A 13,192-nucleotide genomic window follows, 5' to 3' on the forward strand; every position below is an offset into this window, starting at 1 on the left:
GACTGTGACAGTTTCTCAGACTTTCCTTGTTTGTGATGACTTTGGCAGTTTGAGGAGTATGAGTCAGATAATGTATAGAATGTGTTTCAATTTGGCTTTATCTGATGTTTTCCTCATGGTTAGATGGGGTTGATGGGTTTCGAGGAGGACAGCCTCAGAGGTAAAGAGCCCTTCTCATCCCACTTTATCAAGATTATGTTTATTGCGTATATGTGCGTGTCCGATCCTTTGTGACCCTATGGACTATGTAGCCCGCCAGGCTCCTCTGTTCATGGAATTCTCCAGGCAGGAATACTGGAGTGGGTTGCCATCTCCTACTCCAGAGGATCTTCCCGACCCAGGAATCGAACCTGATTATGTTCATTAAATATTAAATCACAGTTGATTTAACATTTATTTTTAAAGAAAATAAATCATGTGACAAATTAGTCTGAACTAGAGCCAACTCTGTCCATTTTTTAACAAGGACAGAACTGGCACAAAATCAAACTGTCAGAGTCTCTGGAAATAAACTAATGTTTCATTCAGTCCAAGTCCCAGGTTGTAACGTTTATGCAAGTTCCTTTGGCAGAAAACATTTGGAGTTCCTGAGGGGGGAAAAAAAATGGCTGTCTTAAATATAGAATGTAGTTAAGATGCCATGTCTGAAGCATTTCACAGACTTGCCAGCGAGTGAGCACCATCATCATAGAACACCAGCTGTGGAACCCTGTCTGTTGAACCCACAGGCCCCCAAGTCCCCAGAAGACAATATTAGCAATGAACCAGATTTTCACATTTCCTGCCTCCCCTGAATTCATAACATTGCCAAACTGCCAGACTGCTCCTGGGAATCTGTACCATTACCTTGTAGGGAAAGTGCTGGCAGAACCACCTTCCACTTGTGTTGCATAAGAACATCATCTTCATTTCAGTAATTTAACTCTGATTAAATTTAGCTGTCAGCCTTTAAAGTTCTCTGAGCAGCTTTCAGACTCAGAAAGGGAAGAGGCATGCCAGCAGCTTTTCTGCAATCCCTTCCCACCTACCTTCCTGCAAGCTCCTTTCCAAGCAGCTGGGTGAAGCCAGAATCATTCAGAGAGTAATTGTTTGCCAGGCTGGGAGGTGCCTGGTGGGAATGGATTCTCTCCCTCTGTGGCCTGGCCCTGCCCAGGGAAGGCAGCTGGGAGCACCCAGCATTGCTTGCCACTTTTGCATCTTTCAAGTTGCTTCCTTTGGTTTCTTGCTTCTCAGGTCAATATATAGCCTGGGGGGTTTGTTTTTGTTTAATTAAAATTTAAAAAAAATTGGAATATAATTGCTGTAAAATGTTGTGTTAGTTTCACATACATACAATGAAGTGAATCAGCTATAAGTATACATATATCCCCTCCCTCTTGGACCTCTCGCCCACCCATCCCTCATCCCAGTCATCTAGGTCATCCCATTTTTTCCCACATTTTTAAAACTTGATTCTTTGAATTCTATAGTGCTATAAAATTTTCAAAAGTTTCACACACATGATTTCATATAATCTCATCATTTTATTACTAGTATATATATTTTTTGGCTCTTTAAATTTTTCCTTTCTCTCCAGACTGTCTTGTGCTTTTCCTCTTCCTGTTTGGGTCCTCTGGTCCCCAGCCCTCAGGCTTTCACTGAAACCCATGGCTGTTTCCCCTGAGGAGTGTCTTTTCCTGTGCTCTCCTCTGACTTCCTGCCATTGGGGGGTGGGGGAGGGTAGTAAGAGACGGGCAGGAATGGGGATAGGGGTGCAGTTCCCAGCCTTCTTCTCTGGCAAGGGCAGAAGCAGGCCCATCCTGGGCAGGGCCACACACAGCTCCCCAGGCCTCCTCCCACACCCCTTTTAACTTATTCTCTTAAGGATCTCAAGGGTCTCAAGGCTGCAAATTGCATTCTAGAGTTTCCATCTGGTGCTTTCTGTGAGCTCACCATGCAAGAAACTAAGAATTACAGAAAGACCTAAAAAGTGGTCCTAGGAATCCTTGATGTAGGTTATCGCCATTACAGGCAGCACAGCCTTCCACTCATCAGGGTCCTAAAAGGATATATAAGGAGGAGTTTTGTAATTAGGTCCATACGCTCCAGGCTTAATGACCAGGACAGATCTTCGATGTTACACAATCCCCAACTGCTTTGATCTTCGCTGTCCTGGTCAGTATACACAGCTGGATAAATAACATTAGTCCAAAAAGAGCTTGCTGGACAAATGGTTAAAATTGATAATGTCCTACATTTGCCAGAAGCACAGGTGCTTCAGATCAATTGGGCTAACCTTGTGGAAACAATTAGCACTAAGCCTTTTTATAAGACAAAAAAACCTTTTACATTTATAGGTTCAGATTCTGGAGGTAAAATGAATTTCCTGGGAGTGAAAAATGTTCCCTGTAGAGCTAATGGATTGTTAACATTCAGCGTGGTTTACTGAGTTCTTAAAAAAGAAGAAAAGAAAAACAACCCAAACAACAAAAGTAATAAAAATCAGTACCATCACCATCAGCTTATTACAACAGTTAACTTTCTGCTTATGAGTTTTTCAATGATGACTCCCATGAAAGCTTGAGATAAATATATTACTATGATACAGATTATCATTCTCCAAGTTTGCTCTTATCAGAACGGATCCAGGTGGAATTGGAGACTCCTACTGGAATATGGCTAGTTTCCAATGGCTTAGAAGAGTTTCTTATGACTAAATAGATAGCCTCATAACTGGCTTTGTGAGTACAGACTTGTCAAGATTCCACTTAACATGGCATGGATATTCTCAGCTCAAACCCTCAAAAAAAAAAAAAAAATTTTCCTCTGTAAATATATAGGCAAATACTGAAAGCCTCATTCTAGCTTTTCTCCAGTTGAGAGGCACAATGTAAATACAAGTCTCTTTCTGTTGGTGAAGACATATTGTGTGCCTTTAAGCAGATCCTTCACCTTCTGGGGCCTTTACTACCTCATGCCTAGACTAAAGGGATAGTTGCTCAGTCGTGTCCAACTCTTTGGGGCCCCATGGACTATAGCCAGTCAGGCTTCTCTGTCCATGGGATTTCCCAGGCAAGAATACTGGAGTGGGTTGCCATTTCCTTCTCCAGGGGATCTTCCTGACCCAGGGATCGAATCTGAGTCTCCTGAATTACAGGCAGACTCTTTATCATCTGAGCCACCAGGGAAGTGCCTAGACTAAGGTCTAGCCCTAATAATCTGTGCCCCTGATTAGAACAGTGATCAGGAAAGAGGGTTCTGCAGTCAAGTAGCTGTGGTTTCAAATGCTGTCTCCATCTCTAAGTAGTTACCTATCAATGGGCAAGACAGTTAGCCTTGGAGCCTACATTTCCTCATCTATAAAATGGTTATAGTAATAGTACCTGCCTGAAAAGGTTGGGGTAAGGATTAAGTGAGATAATTATATGAAACACTTAGCATGGGGCCTGGCCTATTACAGCTGCTGGAGAAATGCTACCTTTATTTGTAGAGTCCATATTGTTATAATAAATGGTTTATTTGTATGTGGTTTCCATCCTTTTCACTAAATTGATCTGCTTTCTTTCTTTTTTTCTAATTGAAATGTAATTGATTGACTCTGCTCTGCTAGTTTCAGGTGCACAGCAAAGTGATTCACTTAGGTAAACAGATACACAGGTGTGCATGCTAAGTCACTTCAGCTGTGTCTGACTCTTCGCGACCCCATGGACTGTCGTTTGCCAGGCTCCTCTGTCCATGGGATTCTCCAGGCAAGAATACTGGAGTGAGTTGCCATCTCTCCTCCAGGTAATCTTCCCGACCAGGGAGTGAACCCACATCTCATGAAACTTCTGCATTGCAGGCAGATTCTTGACCACCAGGGAAGCCCATATTATATATATATATACACACTTTGTTTTCAGATTCTTTTGCCTTATAGATTATTACAAAGTATTAAATACGGTTTCCTGTGCCATTCAGTAGGTCCTTGTTGTTTATCTATTTTATATATGATAGAATGTATGTGTTAATCCCAGACTCCAATACACTGATCAACTTTTATGTGGATGAATCAGGCAAACAGGTCATGGAAGACTGAGATTCTGTTATAGATTCAGAAGTGTTGTTATTAACATGACATCAACGTTCCTTCTAGGGATTCTAGTGTTTTTGATGCAAAACAATAATTAGGTGTGTGGTGTCCTCTCTGGATGGTTTCCAATGACTGGGTCTACCAAGAAGGCAAATGCCCCATTGGAAATGTGGTTCTTTTCCTGAATGATTTCTGAGCAAGGAAGAAAAGGTTTAAAAATAATAATTTTTGACAAGTGATAGGAGCAGATTATAGAGGTATATACTTTCTAGGACTGTGTTTGCATCTCAGAGGAATATTCTGTATTCTAATAAAAAATTATGGCTAATCCCCATCAAACCCATAGCAACAGAGCACGTTGTGGTAGATGAGAAGGTTATAGACGATGAGATAGCTGGAAGGGGAAGAGTGAGGATTGTGGTGCTGACCGGGAAAGGTAAGGCCTGGTTTCTGGTCCACTTAAGCTAACTAGTCAATGATTTCCTGTTTTGATTTTCATTGTCTAAAGTGTTTGGTGAACTAATTGCTACTTTGTGCAAACAACCATTTCTAGCTGGGAGGTGAGGACATTTGATTCCTCTTCTCCCAGTGGTTAGACCCAGGGTCTACCTATGAGCCAACCAGATCATCTCTCTCCATGGAATAGAAGCACCTGGCAGGCAAACACCTTGCCTGCCTAGTTTACCAGTGCCTGGTACAGGATATTAGAGAATATATTCTGTATGTATATGGAATAGGTCCTTGACAGGCGCTTGTTGAATGAAAGAACAGACAGGTTTTTCCTCATTAGGCTGCTGGAGCGGCTTCTGCAGCAAAAACAAGAGGAGGAGGAGGAAAAGGGAGAGTGGGGGAAGGAAGAGAAAGGAGAGAAGGGGAAGAAGTGGGGTGGAGGAAGAGTGGAGGAGGAGGCTGGGAAGCAAAGAAGAGGAGGAGGGAAGTTCCAGCAAGTTGAGGAGGGCTCTGGTCAAGGTTTCCAGAAGTTTGTCTTCTCTGCACTCCTTCCCTGACTCCCTCTTGCTTCCTAAGCTCCATCAGGAGAAGGCTGGTAATTGCTGATTTAGGATACTTTTCAAACCAAAACTGAAAACAACTTCAAAAGAATGTGACATCTTAGGGATATCAAATGCCATAACGAGGAGATGCTGCTTACAGGAAAGTAAAATACACTCTGTCTTTTTCTGAGTGTCTGTCATGCAGAAACAGTGGTTCTGGCTGACTTTAAAATTGCTGCCTAAATGAAGGAATGAGGATCTTCTGGGAAATGTAGGCTCCTAATGGAGGGTTGTGGTTTGAAAAGTTTCCCACGCAGTGATTTTTTAAATGCCTATTGACCTCTCTGCAGTGGCTGCTTTTCCATCATAATCTGTTACATAATTACAGTGCAACTTCTAGGCTGCTTCTTACAAAACTGATTTAAACTTAGCCACCTAGACCAGCATCACTGAACTTTTTCTAGAATCTGTGGGGCTGATTAGAACTGCATTGGCAGAGCTAGAGATTCTGGTGATTTCAACCAAATGAACCCCTGGGAAAATTGGTTCAAGGACTCCTTTTCCTTCCTAGGCTTGCAAGCGATGCTGTAAAGCCAACAATTGCGATTTGAATGGCTTGAGAAAAACTGAGTTTGGTGCCTGAGTAAATGTTTGATTCCAAGTGACTCTCTCCACCTCCCAAATACTGCCCTTTCAGCACTGCATATTGAAACATGCAGTATCTGAGAATCGATTTTAGTCCGAATTCTGTGATGAAAATAACAGAAGCAGAGTCTGGGTATCTTAAGCAAAGAAATGAATGTATTGGAAGGATACAAAAGAGCTCACGGAACAGAAGGAGAAGCCAGGAATCCACTTTATCAAAGTACGAGAGAAGCTGTAGGAATTCAAGTGGCAGGAATAATCCAATTCCCTTTGGCCCTTGCTACCAGAGTAAGTGACTTAGAACCATTCTGTTTTTGCGTCACTTATCTCCACACTAAAATTCCAGCTCAAGAGCATCTGGGAGACCTAGTTTCAGCTACGTAAGTGCTCTCTGTTTGGTCAGGATAGGGGAAAGCACCCCTACAGGGAAAAGGGATTCTCCAGAGAAAAATCAAGGCTCTCTCTCCAGGCTGTGGTGGCACGTGTCTGCCCTACTGCAGGGGTAGAACGTGGTGTGTATTTTTAACTCACCAGCCTCCAGTTCTACGCCATATCTTCCCTTTCCTCCAAACCATGTGTTAGCACACCAGGACAGCACACACCCATCCCTGCAGGAACAGTCTGGGATGTGTGAGCAGCCTAGAATTTTGGAGAAGGAGAAAAATGAGTTAAAGGAATGATAGTGGAGAGCGGAAGTGTGCGTATCATGCTCTTCTTCTGAGCTATTGATTTCTGTTCTCCTCAGGTCAACACATTTTTTATTTAATTTGAGAGAAACTTGAATTATACTTCTACAGCAATACCTTCAAATCTGCTATCTCTGATTTCTTTTCTTTTTTAAACATGTGAAGAGAAAACAAAGATAGAGTAATATCCAAGATGTTTTTTAAATTTCTTTCTCTAGAACTGACCTCTAAAATTTTTTATTACATCATACAATTAATTATAACATGCACCATTAATTTAAATATCCTTTTATTGATGAGATAGACAATGACAAAAAACTGAGGGTGCCACAGAAGTGGGGAAGTTGTTGAGCAGATTCAGCATCCTCACTTCCAGCTGCTCGTTTGATGGTCCAATCCTTGATGTATTTTGCTCGAGGGTTTCCATGAAAATGACCTCTCAGGTGATACTTCCTAAAAATCTATAATGCATCCAGGATTTCATCCCAGAGTATCCTGAAGTAGAGCAAAACAACACCTCCTAGAGAAGAAAATATCTTCCAGTGTTATACCTGTGCAGGCCTTAGTTTGAAGAACAGGTATCGAATTCTGTTGCTGCTTCAGGGAATGTAAAGACTTGTATCTCTCTTAAACCTATTTGTTACTTCGTTTAAAACGTTGGTATGTTTTATACAGTTCAGAATAAAGTTAACCCTTGACTTTGATTCATGTTAGAGCAAATCAGTACGTTCATTCCACTTCTCTTGTCCCTTTCAGTTCCAGTTACCTCCCCCAGCACTGCAAATTTCCAACAAGTCCCCAACCCAGAATGGAGCTGATGTTTACCAGGTATCTGTCACACGACAAACGTGAATATGTGTGTAACCTAAGATCCAGAGAGGTTTTAAAAAAAAAGTATTCAGGGTCACAAAGCTAGTAATTGTAAGTTCACATGGGAACCTCTATCTGTCTGATTTCAAAGCACATTCCTCCCATTGTATTACGTCAAATAAGATAGTTGGCTATCAGCTCATCAAGAACTACTACACATTCCAGGAAAACATGCATATTACGAGTTCCTGAGACCAAAATGACGCTAGAAGAGTTGGCTAAATGGAGGCAGAAATATGTCAGATATGTTGTATCTGACATATAGTCTCATGGTTCTCTCCCTTTCCTGTTGGGGGTGCCCAGAGGGTGGGTGGGTGAGTGATTGGACTGAGTACTCCTGAGCTCAGTGTTGAGCACTTTAGGTCAGGGAGAAGGATGGCTAAAGGTTGGAGGACCATAAAGTCATGGTGAAAACTTATAAACTAGATGAAACCAAGCTTTCATTCAAGTGGACATTGGTTCATTCTTTCATACAATGAGTATTTATGCTATGTGTCTTTGAGTGTCTATGAGAGGGCAGGCATACAAAGATGAATAAGACATGGCTCTTCCTTCAAGGAATTCAGTGTCTATTGAGGAAGAGAGAGAAGTTAACAAGCTGTCAGAGCGGAATGGGGTAATATATATCTTCTCTGTCCTTAGATGCCCTTTCTATAATCAACATATCATGGGCACACACTGGTTTTTGCCCATTCATTATTCTCTCTAATCTGACTTTCTCTAGAAGGATTATATCTTCTCCACTGGAGAATCTGATGAGACTGTTAAATCTAGGGGTTTTCAACCCTCTGCGTACACGTGTCCTAAGTCGCTCAGTCATGTCTGACTCTGTGGGACCCCGTGGACTGTCGCCCACCAGGCTCCTCCATCCATGGGATTTCCCAGCCAAGAACACTGGAGCGGGTTGCCATGCCCTCCTCCAGGGGATCCTCCCAACCCAGGGATCAGACCCAGGTCTCCTTTGTCTCCTGCATTGCTGGGCAAGTTCTTTACCACGAGTGCCACCTGGGATGACCCCTCAACCCTCTACTCACCAACGAGCTGCTTCCTCACCCAAGGTGGAACACTGTTTATTCCTTGGAATCAAAATCTTAAAGGAGGATAGCAAGGGGGAAAAAAAAAAACAAATCCCCAGAAATGACAGAAAATCATTCATTCTGGATCAGAGCACTGACAATACTTGAGTATTCTCATCCCCTCCCTGCCAGTTTCTATCAATTAGGCATCTTCTGGACCCTCCAGAGAGCTGACAGAAATCCTCCCAATAAAGTCCCATTTTATATATATATAATTTTATTTATTTATATTTGGCTACCCTGGGTCTTTTTTGCTTTGCTTGGGCTTTCTCTAGTTGCAGCTAGCAGGGACTATGCATCCTGGTGTGTGTGGACTTACTGCGGTGGCTTCTCTTTCATTTCGGGGAGCACAAGTTCTATGCACGTGACCTTCAGTGGTTTTGGCTCACAGGCTCTAGAGTGCAGGCTCAGAGGTTGTGACCCACGGGCTTAGTTGCTCCCTAGCATGTGGGATCTTCCCAGACCAGGGATTGAACCAATATCCCCTGTATTGGCAGGCAGATTCTTATACACTGTGCCACCAAGAAAGTCCAGGTCACATTGTTAAACAGTGAAAAGACAAAATCCCCTGGGTGTGATATGGGTTGTCTGGGACAAGACTGAGAGCAGGAGGACCAGTTAGGAGACTATTGTAGCAATCCAGGTGAGACACGGTAAGAGACTGAACTCATTGAGTAGAGAGTGAAAGAAGGAAAGATGAATTCTAGAATCGAAAGAGATAGAGCTAGCTGGACTTGATGACCACCAGATGCAGAAATATGAAGAGTCAGAAGAATTGTTTTTCCATGAAACCATGTAGGGCAGCTCATGCCAACTCCTTTCTGTTGTTCTAGACGGTATCCTCTGACCTGGCCTTGGTTCTGGCGGTGTTTTCTTACCTGTGAAGGCTGCCACTTCGGCCCCCTCTACCCTCCTAGTCCTGGGATGAACAAATTACCTCCTCCCGAAAAATCATCTCCATTATCCACTTGGCAGGGACATCAAATTCCTCCTTTCGCTTTGCCTCCTAAGCCCCCAGGGTATGTGTACAGTAGATTCTTGGAGATAGCTCCGGACAGTATGTCATTGTCCAACCTCAACAAGCACACGCCGATGACAACTGGATGCCACGTGGACATTTGCTCCATTTGTGATTCCATTTAAATCCTCACCTGTATGACCACAGCCCACGCAGTTCACACAACCTCAGCCCTCCTTCCCTATCGGGTTCCTGAGTTGTCCTGGGCCATCAACTCTGCTACAGAGGAAAGGTGTTCAAGGAGTGATGTGGTCATGTGGAAAGAATCCAGCAGCGCTGGGCAGTGGTGGACTCGGTGGACTATGCTCTTTCCCCTCAAAAGGAACACACAGGTCACAAGCAAACAGCAGCCTTTGTGAGTCAGTGCCTGCTCTGCCTGACTGTCCTTTGCACCAATCTTTTGAACCAATAAATACAGGAACACCCACAACTACCACCTCTTATCTGCAGGAAAATAAGCCAGTTAGGGAAGTTGTGCAAGACACTGAACAAACATCCACCAGAACCGAGGACTCCACCCTCCCCGGAAAGCCCTTCAACCCTGGATATGGGGCGCTCACTGTTGAGATGGAGAAGAAGAATTGACAATGGCTCTGGATGGGTCTTTCTCTAGTTTCTCTTCTTTGGGGGAAGATATCTTGGAACTTGAGGATCTTTTTAAAAAAATAACATTTTAAGGAACATATTAGTGGCATTCAGAATATCACATTATTTTATGGGTGATCTTCTGAGAAAATAAAAGCAAGATATTGGTGTGTTCTAGTGACTTTAGGAACCTCAGAATTTTCAGATCCATGCTATTAAATCCCCTATTTAAGGCTGTCCAAGTAACTAATGTGCTACAGACTCTCAGACTGTGAAGGAAATCTTGAAGGATGATAAAGACAAAGAAACCAGCATATCTCACTTACAGTTGATGCTCCCAGGCAGTTTTTTGCTGGGTGATTAGATTATTGTATGTGTTACAACTTGATCACCTGTGTTTCATTTCAAATATATTTTCCTCAGTTTCTTTGCCAACAAAGCACACTTGATAGAAATGCCTCGAAATCAATTTATGCTGCTTCACTAGTTTTATGCATTTTAAAGTTCAGGAAATAACAATTAGGATATTTTCAATGAAAAAAAGAGCTCCAATAAGCTGCCACAAATGTCAAAAGTTCCTGGCTATGCTAACACTTATGTAATTGTTCTGGAAACCCCACGCACTGGAGTAGACCTATAACACAAGGAATGACTCACTGAATATTTCTACGCACATACTCTCTCTAAAATGTGCTCCAGTTTTTTTGTGTTTTTTCCCCTGAAGGGGGAAAAACAAAATTAGGTACATCAAATCCAAAAGTTCTTTCTGTTATCTTTTGAAAGTACTGCCTCACATGAGAGCATTAGAAGATGTTGCTGTTTTCATTAATGAAGCAGCCAGATGGGCTAGAATTAAAACAGGTTGAAACTCTGAAATCCTTCCTGAAAGACAAAATCACACAGAGAATGTGTGGGTTCTCAAGTTTCCAAATGGGCTGCATTTCCTCTTGTGACTTTATCCTCAAGTTTGTTTTTTAAAAGTTGTAGCTGGTAGCGTATGACTGGTGTCTTATTTTCTGAGCAATGTCAAGGCACACACCATCAAACGCCAATGAGAACACACAGGCCTGCGCCCACAACACCAAGGCTCATATACTCCCAGAGCTTTTCTTTTTTTTTAGTATTTATTTATTTGGCTGTGTGGGGTCTCAGCTGTGGGTTGTAGGATTTTTACTGCATCAAGCATGATCTTTCACTGTGGCTAACGGACTTTCTAGTTGCTCTGCAGCATATGGGATCTTACTTCCCTGACCAGGGATCAAACCTGTGTCCCCTGCATCGCAAGGTGGATTCTTAACCACTGGACAACCAGGAAATCCCTGACTCTGGGGGCTTTTAACGGATACCTTGTTACTGTTCAGCCACTAAGTCGTATCCATCTCTTTGTGATCCCATGAACTGCAGCATACCAGGCTCCTCTGTCCTTCACTTTCTCCTGGAGTTTGCTCAGATTCATGTCCATTGAGTCAGTGATGCTATCTAATCATCTCATCCTCTGTTTCCCCCTTCTTCTTTGGCCTTCAACCTTTCCCAGCATCATGGTCTTTTCCAGTGAGTTGGCTCTTCGCATCAGGTAGTCAAAGTATTGGAGCTTCAGCTTCAGCATCAGTCCTTCCAATGAATATTCAGGGTTTATTTCCTTTAGGATTGACTGGTTTGATCTCCTTGCTCTCCAAGGGACTTTCAAGAGTCTTCTCTAAGTCCAAATGCTTGTGGGGAACTTGCTGAAGCATACTGCATAAGCTGTGTCCCCCACAGCATATATTTGGTGCTACCAACACCACGGTTTTAGAAAAGGCAGAGGAACCAGAGATCAAATTGCCAACATCCACTGGATCATGGAAAAAAGCAAGAAAGTTCCAGAAAAACATCTACTTCTGCTTTATTGACTATGCCAAAGCCTTTGACTGTGTGGATAACAATAAACTGTGGAAAATTCTGAAAGAGATGTGAATACAAGACCACCTGACCTGCCTCTCGAGAAATCTGTATGCAGGTCAGGAAGCAACAGTTAGAACTGGACATGGAACAACAGACTGGTTCCAAATAGGAAAAGGAGTACATCAAGGCTGTATATTGTCACCCTGCTTATTTACTTCTATGCAGAGTACATTATGAGAAACGCTGGGCTGAAAGAAACACAAGCTGGAATCAAGATTGCTGGGAGAAATATCAATAACCTCAGGTATGCAGATGACACCACCCTTATGGCAGAAAGTGAAGAGGAACTCAAAAGCCTCTTGATGAAAGTCAAAGAGGAGAGTGAAAAAGTTGGCTTAAAGCTCAACATTCAGAAAACTAAGATCATTGCATCTGGTCCCATCACTTCATGGGAAATAGATGGGGAAACAGTGGAAACAGTAGCTGACTTTATTTTTTTGGGCTCCAAAATCACTGCAGATGGTGACTTGCAGCCATGAAATTAAAAGACGCTTACTTCTTGGAAGGAAAGTTATGACCAACCTAGATAGCATATTCAAAAGCAGAGACATTACTTTGCCAACTAAGGTCCATCTAGTCAAGGCTATGGTTTTTCCAGTAGTCATGTATGGATGTGAGAGTTGGACTGTGAAGAAAGCTGAGCGCCAAAGAATTGATGCTTTTGAACTGTGGTGTTGGAGAAGACTCTTGAGAGTCCCTTGGACTGCAAGGAGATCCAACCAGTCCATCCTAAAGGAGATCAGTCCTGGGTGATCGTTGGAAAGAATGATGCTAAAGCTGAAACTCCAATACTTTGGCCACCTCATGCGAAGAGTTGACTCATTGGAAAAGACTGATGCTGGGAGGGATTGGAGGCAGGAGGAGAAGGGGACGACCGAGGATGAGATGGCTGGATGGCATCACTGACTCGATGGACGTGAGTCTGAGTGAACTCCGGGAGTTGGTGATGGACAGGGAGGCCTGGCGTGCTGCGATTCATGGGGTTGCAAAGAGTCGGACACGACTGAGTTACTGAACTGAACTGAACACCACGGTAGAGCATTAGCAAGAGATGGAATGAAGTTTAGAAATTCCATCAGTGGGGAACCAAGCCAGGTTTGTTTATGTGAGGACTCTAGGGGCAGTTCTGTTGGGCAGTTGAAACAGATTGTAGATGGGAGTTCCTGTTTAGGCAGTGGTGGGCTGGCCATATGGTGATCATCAGAGATTTTCAACAAGAGGTCATCAGTCTGTGCCCTACCTGAGAGGATAAAGAGGAGGAATCTGGCAGGCAATAGCCATCGTGGATCAAGCTGCCACAGCTGGAGATGAAACAGGAGTTCAGAACA

The 13,192-nt window shown here is 43.0% G+C and overlaps 1 long non-coding RNA gene across 1 annotated transcript in view; it reads right to left on the reverse strand.

Annotated features, from left to right (window-relative positions):
- Nucleotides 1–370: 370 nt before the first annotated feature.
- LOC120858404 overlaps nucleotides 371–13,192 on the reverse strand; it is a 30,182-nt gene continuing 17,360 nt past the window's right edge. Inside the window, exons 2-3 of the long non-coding RNA XR_005719856.1 lie at nucleotides 6,220–6,869; nucleotides 371–1,246 (exon numbers count right to left, since the gene is read on the reverse strand). This is a non-coding gene — a long non-coding RNA (uncharacterized LOC120858404). The remainder of the gene's footprint in view (nucleotides 1,247–6,219; nucleotides 6,870–13,192) is intronic.

The sequence above is a fragment of the Oryx dammah genome, unplaced genomic scaffold (assembly GCF_014754425.2).
Source record: "Oryx dammah isolate SB20612 unplaced genomic scaffold, SCBI_Odam_1.1 HiC_scaffold_29, whole genome shotgun sequence".
Lineage (NCBI taxonomy): Eukaryota > Metazoa > Chordata > Mammalia > Artiodactyla > Bovidae > Oryx > Oryx dammah.